This window comes from Drosophila mojavensis, unplaced genomic scaffold (assembly GCF_018153725.1).
Source record: "Drosophila mojavensis isolate 15081-1352.22 unplaced genomic scaffold, ASM1815372v1 contig_74, whole genome shotgun sequence".
NCBI lineage: Eukaryota > Metazoa > Arthropoda > Insecta > Diptera > Drosophilidae > Drosophila > Drosophila mojavensis.
Window position 1 is genome coordinate 17,887,841 of NW_025318899.1, and position 19,556 is coordinate 17,907,396.

The 19,556-nt window shown below is 34.9% G+C and overlaps 1 protein-coding gene across 1 annotated transcript in view; it reads left to right on the forward strand.

Annotated features, from left to right (window-relative positions):
* Positions 1-10,459: 10,459 nt before the first annotated feature.
* LOC6582890 (tyramine/octopamine receptor) overlaps positions 10,460-19,556 on the forward strand; it is a 46,614-nt gene continuing 37,517 nt past the window's right edge. The window contains exon 1 of the mRNA XM_032731492.2: positions 10,460-11,071. The gene's annotated coding sequence lies outside the window, so the exon portion shown is untranslated. The remainder of the gene's footprint in view (positions 11,072-19,556) is intronic.

Below are 19,556 nucleotides of genomic sequence, written 5' to 3' on the forward strand. Positions count from 1 at the left end.
TCAATGTGAGAAAAAATTTGTTAAAAGGTTTCACACTATTTTTTTTTAATTTTAGTTTTAATTTTTTTAATTATTTTTATTGGGGTTATTGTTAATGATAATAATATTAATATTATTATTTTTATTTATTATTATTATTTATTAATATATTATTTTATTTTTATTATTTAATAATATTTTATGTTAATATTTTTATGTTATTTTTTAATTTAATTTTTTTTATTTTTATTTTGTATTCTTATTATTATTTATTAATATTTTTATGTTTTTTTTTTTTTTTATTATATTTTTTTATTGTTTTTTTTTTTTTTATTATTATTATTATTTATTAATATAGTTTTATTGTTATCATTTTTATTTATTATTATTATTATTACAATTATTTTTATTATTTATTATTATTATTATTATTCAAGAATCTGTCTATATTACCCTTTCTCTACTGCCTGCTAAAATTATTGGTATTTGACGACCCAGCTGGACCCAACTCCCTCACCAAACTAAAATTCTTATTACACACGAAATCTATCAGCAATTCCATTTCAGCTTCAAATAAAAAGATGACTTTGTATTATTATAAACTACTTCTTCTTCCATATATATTTCTAGCGAATAAAGTATAATATATTATGCCACACTTGAGACTTAATCTATTTCCAAACAGCAGGAAATAAAATCCACATCTGTATTGCATTTGCTCTGCGCAACTTTATCTCTATCTCCCTCTCTCTCTTTTCTTATTTTTTTTTTTTTTTTGTCTGACAAGACAAAATTTCTTATGTCTTCGTTTTCCAAAGGACCAGCTCAGAGAGTGGCTCAAGCAATGCGCTTCATTTACAGCTCCCACATTTAAAACGCATCAATTGTTCATTGTTGGCAATTGCTTAAAGCTTTTTGCAATGGGTCAACTTTAGCTTGCTCTTCTACTCCTCTATGTTGAAAGAGAGAGAGAGAGAGAGAGAGAGAGAGAAAGGGAGAGAGAGGGAGAGAGTCAAAGACATGACCATTGCCCAAAGTCAGCTTACAAGGAAAATGACGCTGCAGGCGGCAAACGCAAAAGAAAACGCAAACGCAAACGCTTGGCCAGAGCGGAGCCCCAAGGAAAAGCTGTGCACAGTGCGCCGAAGATAACGGAAAGCTGGCTACGAAACAGGAAGGGCAACAGAACGTGCTAAAGGAAAAGCAATGCTGCCAGTTCCACACATAAGCACATAGGAGATTTTCCAAATGCTCTTTGTAGTAGTAGTAGTAGTAGTAGTAGTTGTTGTTGTTGTTTTGATTGTTGTTGTTGTTGACTGCAATTCAAATTCAATCATTACAAATACCCTAAGCTTCCATTCAAGTACATTGGCAACCCGACGACGACGACGATGCTGATGCTGCTGCTGATGCTGTTGATAATGATGATGCTGAAGATGATGCCGATGCTGACGTTGCTTGCAATTTCTTTGCGTGTGTCCGTGTGCATTGTGCATGTGTAGCAGCTAATAGTCCAGTCACGCCCTGCTCATTTTCGTGCTCGTCCTCCATGTCGTCATTTTCGCCCCGCCACGTGATGGGCACCTGATCGGCACAGGCTCCCATGCTCTATGCTCCGTGCACCATGCTCCATGCTCTCTGCTCTCTGCTCTATTGCAATTTGCCTTTCAGCATCGTAGGCTGGCGGAGCAACACCTAAGTGCATCCTGCCATTGTGCTGGTGATAATTAAATTTTCCTTTGACTCGGCTACAGTCTACAAAATGCAATATGCTGAAAGTAAAAAGAAATATCTGCTCTCCAGGGCTCAGGGCGTTGTAATTGCCAGCTCAGTGTGTGGTCCACTCTAAGCTAGGCAGCTCCTGTGTGCTAGTATGTGTGTGTGTGTGCGTGTGTGGCAAAGTGTAGCTCGTTGCAACGATTTACTATCTAAATTAATGTATTTAGTTGCCTAGAGAAATTCGTGAAAAGCTTTTAAGAGAAAATTCCAGTTCGATTGAGGCTGCTCGAAGAATTTTATAAAGCTACAAAGAAAGAAATCGATATATGTATATGGCTGTATGTATATATGGATACACGTATATTCAGAGCAATTTCAATCAGTATAGCCATCATAGGCCAGCCTAAATGTGGCTAGGCGGAAAGGCTTTAAAGGTTTTATATTCTTTGCCTGCGTGGGCCAAAAATAAACAAAATACTGAAAATGAGCGGATTTGACAGCTTAGCCGACCTGGCGACCTTTTCCTTTATTAACCAACGCTGCCAAAGCAAATAAAAGTAGGCAACGGCAACAGCAACGGCAACAGAAACTCCAACACGTGCCACACGCAGCAAATCTCGTCTAATTCACTGGCATCGGCTCTACCAGCAGAAGAAAGTTGGAACGTGCCTGTCAGGGTCTCGACGTAATGCGCCTTCTACCCGGCCACGCCCACCGCCCACCTCGCAAGCCCAGTTGAGCCGAGTTGAACATTGATTGTTGCGCTCGCTAATTGCCTTGTCTCATTTTGCTTGAAATCACATTACTTGGCATTTAAGGGAACGCGTTGACATTTCAAACGCACCGGGGACACGTGGCGTATGCGTAATATTTCCACTCAACAAAGGTAATTAGAGCGGCTAATTGAGGTCTAAACAATGACATCAAGATTAATTGCCAAAGTGTTGGCTAGATATACATCTAGATTTATGTTTCATTGAGGTAACTAATCATAACGAATGTTCAAGTGTTAAATAAATTAAAAGCTATCAAATAAATGCAAATGCAAGTCGGCCAAGGGAAGTCAAGGAAGTCAAGGAAGTCGACCAAGTTGGGCAAATAAATGTGCAAATATCTATGCCAAGACACGCACAAGACAAATGGAGCATTGACCAAACGACCTGACCTTAGCCCAAAAGTAACTCTCAGAAAGTATTTTAAAGAGAGAAAGAGAGACACACACACACACAGAGATATAAATCAGAGCAGTCCAGCGTTAGTGCCTGTGTGAAAAATGTGCATAAATCTATGGGAGAAACGGAAGCGTTTAAAGTCAAGTTTCGAATGAGTTGGCATTTAGTTGGGAGTTGCTTATGATGTGTGACAGTTTGCCAAATTGAAAATCCAGTGAACAATGCGCACTTAATTGCTACACACAGAGAGGGAGAAAGATAGAAAGAGAGAGAGAGAGAGGGGGAGACAGAGACAGACAGGCAATGTCTAATAGACGGGCACGATATTAAGATCATAATTGCCAAAAGACATGAGCATAATGTTGAGCACAAGCCGAGACACATGTATAAGAGGCAGAGATTGAATTACGAGGCAACACACACACACTCACACACACACACACGCACACACGCACAGAGAGACAAATACTAGGCCAGCTGTTTCGTTTTCACTTGCACTTTATTGTGGTTTATTTGTTTTCATTTACTCGGCTCGCTGGCTCACATAAAATTTAATTAAATTGTTTTATTGCATGCAAGTAAATGGGATTCCTTGGCCGTCCGTCTGCTGGCCAGAAAAGTGAAAGCTTTTTGGCCAAGCAAGCGTTGACAACGGAATGCTACGTGGCAACCAACCTGGCCAGCCAACGTCAGGGCAAGCAGGCGCGTCAAATTTTAACGCACTTTTGTGGCTAATCTTTTATTAGCTATACGGCAATGTGGCATTCCGGAGAAGAAGAAAGAAGAGAACTTTACTGCTATGTGTTTAACAATAAGCTAAGAAATGTGAGGCAAAATGTTGCTCTGTTAAATAAATGAAATAAGTATTTTCGGTAGATAATTGAAGAAAATAAAGAAATAATATTAAAGTTAATTTGGAGAAATTAAAACAATACAAAATATTCTTAAAAAAAATATATATATTAATAAAATTTATATAAATATACAAAAAATATTTATAAATAAATATTTTAAAAATATAATTATTTAAATTCATTTGAAAAAAAATAAATAAATAAATATGTGTAAATATATTTATATTTATTTTATATATATACACATATATGTAAAAAAAAAAACAATAAAAATTGTTTATATTAATATAAAATAAAAAGAGCAAACAATATTTATATAGACAAATTTATTTATTTATATAAAACAAGTAAGAAGGCTCTAGTCGAGACTGCTCGACTAGGAGATACCCTGAACCCTCTAAGCTGATATTCTAATCATTCTGCACTTCTTTTATGCACACATACATACACATGCATCCACACGCACGCATAAGCCTGCGCTCTGCTAACTGCGCAGTAAGCAGCGACTGCGCTTGGGCTGCACTGCAATGTGGGCAATATTATGAGAATTTATTTGTTGAATAATTTCTTTTGTAGACATAAGATCTTTATGAAACTTTCAGAGTGTAGTCATATGATGAATATGTGTGTACATTCTAAAGCACAAGTCTCTAGTACTTGAAATGCGCTTTTTACAAATTGGGGGAGAAGGGGGCGTGGTATCCAAAATCTATAAATTACGAAATCTTTGTATCCATTAACTTTATATACAACGCAAATTTGAAGACTCCAGGTCTGAAAATGTTCAGATTAGGCTGAAAAAACAATGCCGATTTTTCGATTATTCTCGATAAATAAGTTATCGGATAAATTATCGAAAAAATAAAGCAAACTCGTACTGCGTATGGTACACACGAGTATGCATACCAAATTTCAGCTCTCTAGCTCTTATAACTTCTGAGATCGACGCACTCATACGGACGGACGGACGGACGGACAGACGGACAGGGCTATATCGACTCAGCTCATCGCGCTGATCAAGAATATATATACTTTGTGGGGTCTGCCACGCCTCCTTCTGCCCGTTACATACTTTTTCACAAAACCATTATACCCTGATTTCCCATTTTCAATGGGTTCAGGGTATAAAAATTAATTTAAAATAAATAAAAACAAAATATTTGTATATAAATATTTTATATATATATAAACAATATGGCAATTAATTGGGAAAAAGTTAAAAAGAAAAAAAAGCAATAATAAATATTGAATTTATGAAAAGACTAAAAATAAAATCTAGATGTAAAAATGTATTAAAAAACAAATTGAATTTGAGTAGGAAAATTATTGAAATTACTTTGGAATGAGTAAAATATTTACAAATATATAAATGAAAAAATGTTTTATTCCCATTATTTTGCTTATATTTATTTTATTGATTTATTTTACCGAAGGTAATGAAAAAATCTTATTTGAAAATAACGTCTAATTAATTTCTTTAATTGATTCCCAATTGTATAGGTTTCCTTTAGAGACAAACTCGTACACCTGTTTCATTAATCTAATGGAGCAACTCATGTTTGACCTAAAGATTGCTAAGAAAAAAAGAAATTAAAAACATTTTTTTATAGACGTCACTTTGGGACACTAAAAAATTTGAAATTTTTGTAAAGCTTTGAAATGAATGGTTTTAAGGATGGGCACTACGTGGCCAAAGTTGCCTGAGCTGTGGAAATAATCGTCCTCAAGTTTACAGTTCACAGAATCTACCGCACACACACATACACACACTCCAACACACATACACACTCACATGTGTAATCAAATAGCTGTGCAGAAGAAGAAGAAGATGAGGACGGAAAACCGATATTAAGGACAGCTGACGGCTGCTGTGGGGCTAGTGATTCCTTTTGTTCTGCCAGCCAGTTGGATATGTTCCCTCAAATTGATTGAGTGGGGTATTTAAGAGTCACTCAGCATTGAAAAGCAATTTCATACTTGTCTCGCTGTGTGGGCTAAGGCCAATAAAAATGCCAACATGATATTGCGCATACGCCCCTTTAACCAGCAACTTACCTCAATAAAGGCAGCAAAGGCAGAGGCTGAGTTAAATATAAGTAAACAGAGCTTGGCCACAGCTCAAATTTGAGCTTGAACAATGAAATTCATTATCATTATGATAAGCTAAAGTGCAGGTAATGTACCTACCTCTCTCTCCCCCTCTCTCTCTCGCTCGCTTTATGAACCTGTTAGTTAATTAATTTCTTAAATAATTCATGAACTAACTGAAGCTGTAAGACATTGTGGCAGCACCCGCTACTTGTTTTCATAAGCAATTGACAGCAGCCCCAAGTGCCTTTTGTGCCCTGAGTTGAGTTGGGTCTGCAGAGTCTGGGCGAATTTTAATATCTTAAACTACGCTGTAGCTGACCTTAGCATAAAGTGCACTAGCCAAGGCTCCAATGGAGCAGCAAGTCAGCTGAATGACAACTGCCAGCCGGAGACAATTGATATGTACAGTAAGCGAGACTGTTTTAAAAAGACTTGCAGATAAGCCTGAGATGAATGACAACGAGACATAAAGTAAGAAGAATAAATTTTATATTTTAAATTGAAAATAATTCTCGTTTGACGATTTTCATGCACATTTTGCTGGAATCACAAACAAACAATGAAACAAAATTCAAATGCAAACATAGAAGAGAATACACAAAGAGTGAGAGGGAGATGGAGAGAGAGAGGGAGTGAGGGGTTCAGAGCAGGGAATGAGACAATAAATGCTCTTATTGGCATATCTACATATTTCTGGTTCAATGCATTCACAGAGCACAAGCGCACACACACATACACGCACACTCACACACACACAGAGAGATGTGGGACGAGCGAAGCAAACAGATTATGCACTGAAAACCAGGAGACGCCGCCGCTGCCGCTGCCGCTGCCGCTGCCGCTGCCGCCAGCTATTGCCAGCGGACCATTGGCAAACCAAAGTATGCGAAAGATGCCGATTCATGTGTGCCATAAAGCACAGGCAAAGCAACAACAACAACAACAACAACAGCAGCAGCAGCATACTGTGTGTGTTTTGTATGGATATGCATAGTCAGCTATATATATATGTGTGTGTGTGTGGCTAAATTTTAATTTGGAATTTTGAAAATGTTGTTTCACACAAAAGCACGGAAAAAACTATGTAGAGAACTCAAAAATTATATAGAGAATGCAATAAATATTTTCTTGCTTGCATGAAAAGCTAAGATCAAAATGTTTGCTAAAAAGTTATTCCCATTCACATGCAGATAAATAAGATAATTAATAACTGTGATTTTTTTAATACTTGGATTCTAAGTCCTAGTCGAATAGCGCCCACTACATTTACATATATCAAATTTATGCATATTCAGCAGCATCAAATTGTTGAGTGGGGTATTTAAGAGTCACTCTCAGTTGAAAAGCATTTCCATGCAAACAGCAACAGCAACAAAGACAGACGAATCGTCAGACAAGCGGACAGATTGACAACCAGGCTTATTCGCTGTCATTCTGTTTGTCCAGCTGTCTAGCCGTCTGACTGTATCTAATTCATCAAGATTATGCGACAGATGATGTACGACATCCAAGCAAGCATAAAGAATTTGTTATGTTTCATTTGTTGTTTTGCATGTATAGCAAATTCATCTAAATTAACAAATTAATATGTATTTATAATTCTTTAGTTTCTCAATTTTGTATTCAAATTGTTATTAAACTCTTGTTAACTATTGTATAATAATAAATATTATTTAATTATATATTGGATATTTAATCTTAGTACATTCATTTTTCTTTCATTATTATATGTTATACATAATAATATATATATATTTTTAATGATATATTAATCCTATTATATTAATTATTATTTCTTATTTTATAATAAGAAATTCATATACATACATACATATATTACATACATTAATATACATTATTTTAAAAATACATTCGCCCCTTTCTTTCTATATGCTATATGCTCTATATCGCTTACTACTTATAAGAGATTTACTACCATTAATTTCTTATACAATTTTTAAAATTTTTTAGACTAAGGAAAATTATAAAAATAAAAATGAAATAAAATAAAAAAAAAAAAAAACATTAAAAATTCACATTAAATAATTTTGACACTCAAACATAATATAAGAAATTTGTTCTAAGAATTTGTTGCTTCAAATTTGCAATATCCGTGTATATATATGTATGTAAGTGTGTGTGTGTGTATGTAAATGTTTTCCTTTTTATTTGGCGCCATTGAAGTGTTAATAATAAATAGATAGATTGGAAATTGTAACCCAAATGTGTTACACCCTGTCAGTTGTTCTCGATTCACATCAACCACATTCCCTGCAATCCCATTTCTTTTATATTTCCTTCTTTTTTTTTTTTAGTGAGAAATTTTTGTTTATCTGTGTGTGGCTTCTGGGTATTTTAATTTCGTGTTTCATTTGGCTTTGCGGCAAGGACAACGGCCATGTCTTCCCAGGCAAATGGGGAAATATATGTAAACTTTTATTAGCCATTGTATATGTATTTATTTTAATACCTTTTGTGATGCGAGAAAAAAAAAAAAAAGAAATATTGAGCGACAAGGCAAAGACGGCAGACGGCAGACGGCCAGCAGCTGGCTGCTGTCGGCCTGGCCAAGTCCTTGGCCATTAGCCCAAAATAACGAGCCAACATATGAATCACACTTAGGGGCTGGCAAGTTATGAGTCCAACTGTCAGTGGGGGAAAACTAAAACCTGTGTTTATGAAGAAAAACTGTCGCCAGCCAGTTGAGAATTTCTGAGCTCTCCACACATTCGGTTGCAGCAATGCAGCAATACAGCTATGCAACTCTGCTCCCAGTTGACTGTCTGACTTTTTATTTCCGTGTCGTGTAAAGTGCAACTACACTCGAGTTTATCTGGGCCAGCTCCGGGGCGGACAATGGACAGACCACAGGCCACAAATGCTGTCCATCATGCGGCCGGGCCATTGTCTTGGCCAAGAGTATTGGCATTATGTAGTGGGAAAACATGTGTACACTGCCGTTAGAATAATTTGCTGGAGCTTAAGCTTTAATTGGCGCAAGCTCGAAACAGCGCAACAGGAATTCATGTTGACAGCCAGACAAAGGCTTTGTCTCCATTTCCATGCAGGGCTGACACAAAGTTCTCATTATGTCGAAAACAAAAAGGGAAACATTTTCCCAGGCATGTGGTTAAATGAGTGCAGCTCGGTTCATCTAAGCGAAAACTAGAAAACTGCAAAAGCTTAACTTTGCAAATTTAAACTGATGCAGAGCATTTCATAACAATTTTTATTTTTCTGCAATCTCTGAAATTTAAATCCAATTAAGGGAAAACTAATTGTGGTGCAAGTTAAACTTTGAAAATTTAAATTCAAGCTCAGCATTTTATATTTTTCTCTATTTTATTTACAAGCTATGAAATTTTGCGAATCTCGGATATATTTTCTGACAAGTTATGGAAATTATTAATATTTTGTGAAAATTATTGAAATTTAAATTCATATTCAGACTTTTATTTTGAGAATTTATCTATGGCACTTTTATTTATTATAATTTAAATACATTCATATTCCAAAACTTTTTTAAATTTATAAAAATAAATTCATATTCCAAAATTAGTTTCAAACTTGTTTTTGTCTTTTATTTTTGGTCTATGCTATTTTAATTTAAATATTTTTTATCATAAAATACTTTTGCAAATCTTTATAATTTAAATTTATATTTCAAGCAATTTTGTATATTCCATTGAATAAATACATATTCTAATATATATATTTTTATGATCCATTAAATTCACATCCTCAAACCACATTTCAACATAAATATTAAAGTTAGTTAAGCGCTCTTAGCTACATTAATCACTCGCCTTCTGCTTGTTCACATGATTATGATTATGGCTAAGATCAGATTACGGTATCATGCAGCAAGCCTAACAGTAGTTGTATTATTATGTTGTTGCCTTACTTATACTTGAGCAAACATAACTCATTATATTTCGTGAAACAAAAAAGGGTGACACAAGAAAAAAGCTTTTGTATGCGCTGTGTGTATGTATATGTATGGATATACAATGACTGTTTGCATTATTCAGAACACTTTCACTTAACTAAATTTATCGACCCATTGTTGTTCACCTTCCTATGGGGGTTGGCGAAAAGAAAGATAATTGTGTTGCACCATCACGAAAAAATATCAGCTCATTCTTTTTTTTTCACAACTCCCACTCAGCGCTCTAAGCTCTGAACTCTCTCACTTCCCAGATAACCCCACCCATATCTTGCCACCCCCATCACTTCCGCAGTCGAATGTTTGCCTTAATGTGTTTATGAATTGTCATTTTCATGGCCGAGCCGTTCTCAGTTTTGATGACATGCAAAGCAATTTGTTAGCCCGGCCCGCTGCTTGGCTCGACTTCTATCAAGAATTTGTCACATTACAACAATTATACATATATACACACACACCTAAATATGCATGCATACATACTTACATATACTAGCATAGTCCGCAGACAAATGAATATGTTCAACGAAAAGAATCAACAGTTTGGCACGAAGAGAGCGCCCGAAGAGAGCGAATGTGCACTGCTTTGCCGGCGCCGCAAGAGTGCTTCGTTTCGTTCGTGCCGTTCGCTTCGGCTCGCTGTCGGCACGCTGAAGCTTAAGGACGGTCGCAGCAGCTGCCTCCGTTGTTCAGTTCTGCTTTCAACGTCGAGACGTCTGCACGCGCGCTCCTCTGCAGTTGCGCTCGACTCAGTACATTTGCGAGTGTGTGTTGCGTGTGCGTGTGCATGTGTGCGTGCGTACGTACGTACGTGTGCTTGACGCGTGTGTCGCAACAAACTTAAAGTTGAGGCAATAGACAAAGTCAAGTTGCCAGATAGCCTAACTAACAGCTGCCAACCGGGAATTGATACGCAACGCACATTAGACAAAAACTTCAATTTCCCTTTATATGCTGCCGCAGCATTCCAGTGCTTCAGTGCCCCTAGGTGATCTCAGTATGAAAACAAAACTTTCGACTGCAGTTTGATCAAATTAGGCATTTGTGTTTGTGCTCCACTCTCGGCTCTTTAAACGTTTGACATAAGCTGAGAATTTCCGAGCTAAATCAATTACTTCAATTTTTCTCGTGCTAACTAAAGTAAATTATAAAACACTTAAGAAGTAACAACGACAACGACAACAACAACAACAACCGCAAGAGAAGGAAAAGCTACTTAATATTCAGCCAAAATGTTTGTCTAAAAGTTCATGTCAAAGCCAAATTACAAAAGCGGCCGCGGGCGCATTTAAATGTGTTTAATTAAAAATCAGGTAAGCAATCAAATGCGGCATTTCCACATTGAAATTGAAATGCTGTTCATGTTTATTTTAAGAGCAATTTTGTTGAATAGACTCTGTGAACTTCAACTCAGATGCTGAGATATTTGATAAGAAAATATTTGAGGGCTGATAAGAGAGCTTGTTAACAGTAAAATACAAATGTTTCATATCGTATATTAGATATTTGCTAATAAACAAATGTGCTAAAATATAAGTGATATCATGCGATTAATCAACTTCTATTGATTGAGAGACCAAAATTGGATTTTTTACTTACTGAATTTTTTTTTTATTAATTACCAATAGAAATAGGGCTGGAACTAAGACTTTTTTTAAGACTAAAATTTATAATATATTAAAATATGTGAACTATAAGCAGTTTTAGAAATATTTGCTTATTTATTTCATTTATTTTTTAATTTGTTTAAATTATTATAAATATAATATATAAATTATATAAAATATAATTATTACAAATGATTATTACTCATAGTAAATATATGAATGTAAATCATTTTAATTCATTCATTCCATGGGTAAGCTTACATTATGTAGCCAGACAAATCAGAACAAAACTAAAATATTTAATAGTAAAAAAAAAATTTTTTTTTAAATCTATTTGTCCTCTTGGGTATAAAATTCAACGCCCCAAATGCTAAGTTTATAGCAAATACATCATTCATATACATAAATAAATATAAATGTGGATTAATAAGAACCAATAAGTACTTAAATCAAAATGTACTTTGAAATAAAAATGCTTAAAAAGTTATAAAATATATACAATATAAAAAAAATAAAATAAATAAAAAAAAAACACATAAAATACGATTCACCAGAAAGTTTTTACCAAATAAATTTAAAAATAAAATATTCAACTATTAAGCTAAAAAATATATATAAATCAATATTAATAAAAAGAAAAAAAAAAGAAAAAAGTATAAAAATAATAACCCAACTTTGGTCATATTGTACTTTTTTTTATTAATCCCTGACGTAAAATAAAGGTTATTTATTATTTAAGTGTGTGTGTTAAAGTTCAAAGTTTGCCGAATATTCATACGACGCCGGGTCATATATGTATGTCGTTTCAAAGATTTCCTAACAAGCTTTCATTGTTGCATTCAAGAGTTCTGATTATTAAAACACACACACATAATTTTCCCTGAGTACCCTCACATAGTTAATTAAATAGTATATTATTATAATTTGCATGTCTTATGCTAGGCTCATGATGCGGATTAACAATGTCAGCGCTAATAGCAAACAAAGCACAGTGCCACAAGACACGATCTGAATGGCATACACACACACACACACACACACACACACACACACACAGACTCACATAATTCACACAAAAACTGTTGCCGCTCCCCCAAGTGCGAGTCTTTATTTTGCCTTAACGCCTTTAATTAATTAAACCGCACAGCTCCCGGAAGTACGGGCTATGCCCGAGCACCGCCCCCGCTTCAATGCCTCAGCTAAATGCCGGCTGCGAGCTGCGAGCTGCTTTGGGGACAACTGTAACAGAATTTGTGTCGTCTTTAAGCAATTTTATTTGGCTCACCTTTGGCGCACAGGTGCGCGACGTAAAGACACAGCGCGCAATCAGTCAGTGCCCCAACCTCAACCTCAGTCTGGGCCACAGATCCTTCCCCTCCTCCCTCTTCAAAGCTCACGCGTGCCACATTTATACTAATTTTGAAGAAGCGCGGCATACTCTTGCGGCAGTTGCTTGATTATATATTTATTTGATTTCTGGCTAGCTGTTTTACGATGCAACTCAGTCTTAGTCTTAGCCTTGGTCTTAGCCTTAGCCATGGTCTTAGCCTTAGCTGTCGTCTGTCTTTGGCCTGCTTATTGCCTGTTTTATATGCGCCGTTTGTCTGCCCACAGCATTTACATAAAATCTAATCAAAAGACATGCACATTAACTGCCGGCGGGCTCATCAAAATTTCACCATGTTGTTGTTGTTGCTGCTGTTGTTGTTGTTGTTGGCTCTCGTATGTGTTGTGATGTCGGCTGCACTTATCCCTCAGATCCTGTGTCTCTACATCTGGCTCCGCCTACCCCTAAAAGCGTATTTAATAATTCAGTAAATTGCCTGTCGCATCAACTTGCCAACTCTTTATGTTTTTCTTTCTTTTTTGTGCGCTTTATTCGATTTTGGTTTTTCGGTTTCTCGGTTTTCGTTCCCTTTGTTTTCTTTTCCTCTTTGCCGGGGTAAACAAAACACAAGAGTTTAAGCCAAAAAAATGATGTATGTATATATATGTGTGTGTAAATATTTATCGATGCCTAACGAAGTGTGTATACCCTATTATAAGTATATATGTATATGCACATATATACATATATAGCTATATTTGTAATACATTTTGTTTGAGTTTGCCTTTGCGGCATTGAGCAAGCCTCAGCGAAATTCCGTTTGTTAAATATTCAAAGCACCCACAACAAGTTAAGCAGCTAACAAGAAAATAATATTTAAATGTTTATCGAAGCGTTGCGTTCGTTTGTTTACTTTAAATATAAATTTATTGATTTGAGCACAAATAATAAAGTGCTTATGCGCCAACTACAACATTTTCATGAACTATGTGGAATTTTATGAAAACAATTTGTATTTCAATTGTTACTGTTGTTTATTATATTCATATTATATGCACAAATATTTCCATAAAGTTTTATTTCCTTATTATGTTAAATAGTTTTATTTATTTAAAATCTAATGAAAAGTTAAGCTTCATATATTTACTATGAAATATTTTTGTTCTATATTATTTATATATTTATTATTATTTATTCTTGTTTCTGTAATTATTTAAAATGAGCGAAAAAAAAGGTTAAAAATATGTATATAAAAAATGTCAGCCATTATTTATATTAATTAAATTATTTAGAAAAATTAATCCCACATATTTAATAGATAAAAAGTAAACATCATTAACTAATGTCATCATTAGCTTCAGCTATTTAATAAATCAGATATCAAAGTTTCAGAATTCATTTAACAATATTTTTTCATTTATATTTTTCTTCATTTAAAAATTAATTTACATAATCAGCTGTCATTTAAGTCGAACAAATTTGCAGCGCCTTTTCATTAACCTGGCAGAAAAAAAAACAAAAACAAAAAAAAACAGAGATAAAAACAAAATGGGAAAAACGTGAAGTAAACATGCAATGCAACATAAAATTAATGCAGTTAAGCTGACGTCTGTGTTGATGTCACTGCCTGGGGAATAGTGGGCGAGTGGAGGAGGGAAGGGGGATACGGTCAGTGAGGGACAGACAGCAACACTGCACTGTAATCAATTAAATATTGATATTTTTAATATTTAATCTTTTCAATTAAATTGCCAATGATTTACATGACAGGCCCGGCGTCCACTTTTTATGGCAAACGCAGAAAATGAAGAAGCATTTGCGCTCGCGCTGCGACAAGCAATCCCATTTGGTTAACCGTAAATGATGTTGTTGTATAAATCAATTAAATTGTTAATTTAAAAATAATTTAATATATACAAATTAAGTTTGCAAGTGCCGGCTGAACTTTATTGTCTTTTGTCTCACACACACACTGTCTTTCTCTCTCTCTCTCTCTATCTCCAACGACTGCCATTGCGCTGACATTTCGACAGATTTATTTAAGTTAAAAGAGATTTTGCCAGTTGTAAAAATTCAGAACTTAAACTGAATTATATGCTATCGATTACTGTGTCTGCATTTACGTATATATTAAATGTCAAAAGTTCTCAAATGACATTTAAAAAGATATAAAACATGCCTGCAAATTTGGTTAGCCAGTCTCTTTACTAGCACAGTTACATTAAATCTAATATATGTATATTAGTAATAATCAAAACAAAACAAAAATTAAAAATATTATTTAAAATAAAAATTAATTATTAAAATTAAACAATAAAGAAAAAATAAATTAAGCTTTCAATTTTAACTTAAATTAAAAATGAATTATTAAATAATAAAATTAAATAATAAAGAAAAAATAAATTATTAAAAATATACTAGCAATAATTTTATAAAGAAAAATAATAGTAAATGAATAAAGAAATACAAAAAATATAAAAGAAATAATAAATTTTTATTTATTACATTTTTATTTATTTTTTAATAAAATAATTATTTATTTTTCATAAATTTGTTGTTATTTTTTATTTTGTTATATAAATTGATTTTTTAATGAGGTTTTTAGTTTTTATTATAATGTTTGCAAATTTTAAAATTCTGGTTTTTATTCAACTCACATTAAGTATACGCCAAGTGGCTCGATATAATTGTGAGCTCTTTTCATCAGAGCTCGCTCTGCAAGCCAAAAACAATATTATTCTATGCAATTGTCTTACTTTACGCCCATTTAATACATAAGCACTCATTGTATGAGCTCTGCAGCTAAATAAAGCTCATTAGTCACAGTTCTTTTGGTTTGCATATTGCGCATACGCCGTGTCGGTTGCAGCAGGCGCTGCTGGAATTCTATGCATTGTGGTGCGCCCTGCGCTGGAATTTGTTGAAAAGAATGCCATGGCGTGCCAGGCAGCTGAATTTCCTAATTATATATCTTTTCCCGACCCATTGCACCGCTCATATGCACAAATTGAGCAGCAATCAGAGCGCACTTACGGCCAATAGGCCACATGGTCGGCTGGCAGGAATCAATCATAATTATTGTACATCAACTGAAATGGCAAACCAATTTGGCATTTGCAATAAAAATGCATTTAATTGTTAACATATGCAGTCACTATATGAATATATATTTATTTACATGTGGATAAAAATTTTAAACGAAAATGTTTTAATTGAATTGAAGGCCTGGCATTGGCGGCAATCAATCTACCAATCAATCAATCAGCGCGCGTGATGAGTGCCAAATAAAGCGAATTATTTGCAAGAGCAGAAGTAAAGCATCAGCCATACAGAGCCCGCATAGTGCCTTCCCCTCCGTCTCTCTATCTCTGTCTCAGTCTCAGTCGCGCTGTCTCTGTCTCTCTCTGTGGCTGTGTGTTTTGCATAATAATGCCAGCCCTCGCTTACTCAACTTCAGCCGGATTCAGCTCGCTGCTTGGCTGCTACGTGCCACAGCAACTGATCCTGACAGGCTGGAGGTATCCATTTCGCAGTCAACCGCAGCACAGTTACAAATTAGCGAGTGTAGCCAACTTGGCACCAGCCGCAACGTGGCCTGTCGATTGCATGCACTGCACATGTCTCCTCCCCCTACCACCAGCCCCACTCAGGAATGCCGGCATAAGCCGCAGCTCCATTTACCCAATGTTCCATTCTCCCGGTTTCATTTTTTTTCTCTTTTTTTCGCTCTTCCGGCTGTGTGCGCGCACATTGAAATTTGGCATTTTCATTCTATTCTGCAGGCGACGATTGCAGTTGCTATGGCCACAAAAAAGGAAAAGAAAAACGTGAGCGAGGGAGAAGTGGAATGAACAAAAAATGTCTTTTATTTAAACACAAACGCTTTGCGTTGGCTTCGACAGTTCACACGCAGCTCTGCGGGGTCTTTTGGCTATTTGCTAAAAAGCTGGCTCATCAATTTGGAAAAGACCAAGCTGAGTATCCGCAATGTCAACGTTGACAAAAGTTTTAATTACAGCAAGACAATCGTTTAACATCAAGCTCTACGGCCTGCTTTGCTGCGCAGCTCGCAGCTGTACAAACAGCAAAAAGTGTTGCATACTTATGAGGGCGCCGCATTTTCGGCGTCTTGGGTAAATGTAGCGTGGCGAATGTTAATTGAATGGAAGAAGATAGCTTAGGCAGGCATATCAGCCAAAATCATAATCCCCACTCAGCCCCTTTGTTGTCTTATCTGCGTGAAAGGCGTTGGGCCCGAGTCAAACAGCTTGGTCAATGCTTTGTCTTTCGCCTTTACAGATTGCGATAATTTGCATATTATGCTAATTACGCAACAATTCTTCTTTCTTTGCTGCAAAACTCATTAATTTATTTACAACAATATGCCATGGCAACATTCCGAATCCTTTCCCCAATTAGTCCCGAAATTTTACAGCTTTTTTTTTTATTTTCATTAATTTCCTTGCTTCATCTGCCTTGGCTCAGCGCGCACAATTTGCATCGCTAAGATTTTAATTTTGCGCTTTTTATGTGCAGCCCCCCACACAGACAATGTTTATTAATTAATACTGACAAACTACAGTAGAGCCAAGATAAGTGCAACTGAAGAGCTATTATTATGCATTTCATTTTTGTTATTTTAAATGAATTATAAATAAACATTAGTTAAAAGAAAGTAAAATGAAAAAATAAAATGAAATATATTAATAATAATAATAGTTAAAAATGAAACCTAAAAAATAATATAAAATAACTTGTATAATATATTTTTATGCTGATATCTAAAGTCAATATATACTAAATTAATTTTCAAGTTTAATAAAATAAATTATTTAAATAATATATAAACTAAAAACTTTGTATTAGTTATTTATTTTAGCATATATTTACAAAAAATAAATTTAAAAAAAATATTGTAAACAATAATGAACTAATTATTGATACTGAAAAATAAAATCAAGCTCACCTTAAGTAGTGGAAACCATTTGATGTCTTACGCTCTTTTCGCTATATCACACTCTCTCTTTCCCTCGCTCTCCTCTAGGCCTTTGATTATGTTCGGCTTTACTTATACGTTGAGCGCTTCGAGTTGTGCTTTTCGATTGACGCTCTTTTCACGAACATCGTTTTGAGAGCGATACGACTTGACGATCGTAATCAGCCTGCTCAGAGTTAATTCACACGATCTTCACATTCACATACACATGCACACACTCAATTCACGTTCGCCACTGATGTGCTTAGCGAGCAGAGCCCTCTTATAGAAAACCAATACATACACACAAGACGATATGCTTCATTGAGCTCACCCAAACGATCGATCAGAGCGTGGATCGACTCGTAGAAGCAATCGGTTATCTCTCTAACTTTTCTCTCAGTGTCAATAAAAAACATTTGTTTGCTGACATCAAAAAACGTTATAATTTTTTAAATTGAATTATTTCTAATTTTTGTAATATACATATACATATACACTTTTTTTTTTTAAATTTATTTTACTAAAAAATTGTTTGTATTTTAAAGAAAAAAATTTAATTTACTTCAATATTTGTCTTGTAAATTACTTGTATATCAAAAATGTTTTATTTTTATTTTATTTGTATTATATAAATAATTTTAAGCAACATATAAAATCTGTAAAAAAAAATCTCGATGATATCGATGATATGCCATATTAATCATTATGGAGCACCTATCGCTCAGGTGCACTTTGCTTTATCATAGTCGACTTCAACATAAGTTTCTGCTCGCTATTCACTGTAGCTGCCGCAAACTGTGGCTCATAAGAAATGTAGCGCCATCAATCGCCTTTGTTGTCGCTCCGCTGCTGATGTTGCTGTTGCTGCTATGATGTTGCTGCTGCTGTTGGCAGCTGCTGTTGCATTTCGGTATTAAAAATATGGCTGCATAACCATGAAGGACGCAGTCAAAGGCAGCTTATCATCATGTGCCGTGCGGCTTGCTCAAAAACAGATACACATTTATATTTGCATATATATATATATATATATATATATATATATATATATATTGGTTAACGATTTGGAGCAGCGCATAGTAAATGTACACAGGCTCGTTTTAATTACAGACTCAAAATACAAACACATGCCGCGACCCAGAGAAATTATGGAATACAATTTGCATACGTTATTGAGTTCGAGTCGCACTCTGTGTGCCACCGAAACATGTGGGTTTCATTTGATATTGAAGCGCTGCCACATTTCGCGTTCTCTGCGCATTTCGTATGTTAAGCACCCACTTTGAGGCAGCTCGTGCACTTTAATTTGTTGGCCCGCATCCGCACGTGAGTCGACGTGGACACGCTGCGTATGCGTAATTTCAGCCTAGTCCCCTGTCTGTACTCTAGTTACAGTCGCTATTCATCTCGCCATGCTATGGCTGCTCTTTGTACGAGAAACGCCTACAGATCTGCTTCTTTCTTTTGGAAACATCAAAAAGTTCGCATATGTTGAGGGGGAGGCTGTTGGAATACGTCTAAATTTTTGTTTGAATCTTAATTGCTTTTGCTAAGCAACTGTTGCCTCAATAGAAAATTGAATTTGATAAGCAAAAGACTTTATTCTCAGTTAAATGCAAAATAAATTAAAAATAAAATAAATAAATAAATGACAGATAGAAAGAGAAGACAGATTAGATGCAAATAAAATCCATTCCAATATAAACCAAAAAGATTATTCTCATTTCATTGACTGGCTTATGATATAAAACGAAAGCTGACTATATAATAATGAAACTCTTTGTATTTGGCAGCATATGACGCCTATTCCCAGTGTAAAATTGTTGAAAAATAGCAGAAGCCAAGCTTTAGCTGTGATTAAAAACAAACATTTGCATGCCTGATGG